This window comes from Penaeus japonicus, unplaced genomic scaffold (assembly GCF_977035675.1).
Source record: "Penaeus japonicus unplaced genomic scaffold, GWHDUDI00000001_assembly GWHDUDI00000024, whole genome shotgun sequence".
NCBI classification, from domain to species: Eukaryota; Metazoa; Arthropoda; class Malacostraca; order Decapoda; family Penaeidae; genus Penaeus; species Penaeus japonicus.
Genome location: NW_028234426.1, coordinates 1823058 through 1825557, shown reverse-complemented (window position 1 = coordinate 1825557; position 2500 = coordinate 1823058).

The window sequence follows — 2500 nt, the reverse complement described above, 5'->3', positions numbered from 1 at the left end:
CTTTTCGCTCTCATTATCAGTATTATTCTCATTAACTTTTCATTATCATTATGAAAAAAATGTTTTCATTATTATTACAAGAATTACAGTTAAGTTTATATTGATGATTATCATTTTGATAAGCATGACAAGGGAAAAATGATGATACCTAATTATAATAATGATGATGATGATAGTTATAAGGATTATTATAATGATGATAATAGTAATTGTAATTATTATCATAATGATATCAATGATGATGGTAATGATAATAATAACAAAAATAACCAAAACAAAGATAACAATAATGATAATGATGGTTATAACGATGTAAAAACTTTTATCTAATTTACTTTTCCTTTGACTTAACTCACTTTTCCTTTGACTTCATTCACTTTTCCTTTGACTTCATTCACTTTTCCTTTGACTTCATTCACTTTTCCTTTGACTTAACTCACTTTTCCTTTGACTTCATTCACTTTTCCTTTGACTTCATTCACTTTTCCTTTGACTTCATTCACTTTTCCTTTGACTTCATTCACTTTTCCTTTGACTTCATTCACTTTTCCTTTGACTTCATTCACTTTTCCTTTGACTTCATTCACTTTTCCTTTGACTTCATTCACTTTTCCTTTGACTTAACTCACTTTTCCTTTGACTTAACTCACTTTTCCTTTGACTTAACTCACTTTTCCTTTGACTTAACTCACTTTTCCTTTGACTTAACTCACTTTTCCTTTGACTTAACTCACTTTTCCTTTGACTTAACTCACTTTTCCTTTGACTTAAGAATGATAACGATATGAAGATAAAATAAAGATAGCAATAACAAAAGTGATAATGATGATGATAATAATAAAAATGTTAAGGAAAAAGATAAAATTATTACAACTAATAATTGTTATTCTATTTATGATGATGCTGATAATAATTTCATTAATGATGATGATTGAATAAAAACAATTATAACAATGATATTATTAATGATAATAATGCTAGTAATGATGATAATAACAAAGATAACAGAAAATACGGTAACAATACCATTGATGAGGATTATAAGGAGAGTGATGATAATGATAATAATAATGATATTAATAATAATAATAATAATGATAATAATAATGATGATGATGATGATAATGATAATAGTAACACTGATAATGGTAATGATTGTAATAATGATAATAATAATGATAATAATAATAATAATAATAATAATAACAACACTAATAATGATGATGATTAAAAGATCATAATAGTAGCAACAACAATGATATTAAGGATAAGGATAGTTATGAGACGAATTCTCCTTCCTGTAACTTCTGAATCCAAGGCTTCAGACATAGCTTTGTCTGAGCAAAGTTTCATTAGAGTTTCCATAATCCAATTTCATCTCTTTGGATCAAGAAAACAGTTTCTCTTAATCAAATATTTATCCTTTTTTTTTTTTTTTTTTTTTTTTTTTAGGGGGGTATTATCAGTGTCTGTCTGTTTGTTTGCTTCTTTGTTTGTTTGTGTGTTTGTAAGTGTGGAGTAGATTGGTATGTGCTCGAGGTAGGAGAGTGTATGAAGGTATGTGGATGTATTTTTTTTTTTTAAGGTGTGTGTTATACATAAGTGCATGGGCGTGTAGTTAAGTGTGAGTGAGAGTGTATGGGTGAATATAGTGTCTCTAGTGATTTACTTACTCGAGTGAGAGAAGAGATAAAAACTATTGTTTAACCATATATTAGTTTTGTTTCGTTCACTTCATCTTACATATTACGATGACTTACCATGTTTAAAAATGGTTTATGACTGTGATTAGAAAACTGTTTTGTTTTTGGATAATTCTATATAATTTTATTTACTAGGAGTGTGTAATAATGTCTATGCATTGATGTGTTTTAAAGTTTACGGAAAAAAAAATGCAGTAAGTCGTATCATAACATCTATACATATAACTTTTTTGAAAGCTTAACCTTTTTCTTCCTGGACATATCTTGAGAGAAGAAAAAGCACGAATAATTTAAGTAAATATTTAGAATAAACCGATATGTAAAGTTGGCCCAACACTGTAAGAGAGCATAGAAATTTCTTGAAGCACCTGTACATCAGCAATTTAGAGATAATCCAACAAATTTACGAAATTTCTAATACGTGGATTACACTTCAATATTCCCCCATGAATAACCCATCTTCCTCGCCCACCATAACACTCACACATCAACCCACCTCGCAAACCATAACACACACACATCAACCCAACCCTCCTCGCCCACCATAACGCTGACACATCAACCCGAAAGAGAGATGGATAGAAAAAGGCATCGAAGTGTCACCATGACCTCGACAAAGACAATCAGCCTAAGAGACACAAGAGCCTCTCTCTCCTTGGCAACCAAAGACTCCAACTATCCATCCTTCTGTAGAAGAACCGAAAGCCGTCGACTCAAAGGCATCCAAGGAGAGAGAGAGAGAGAGAGAGAGAGAGAGAGAGAGAGAGAGAGAGAGAGAGAGAGAGAGAGAGAGAGAG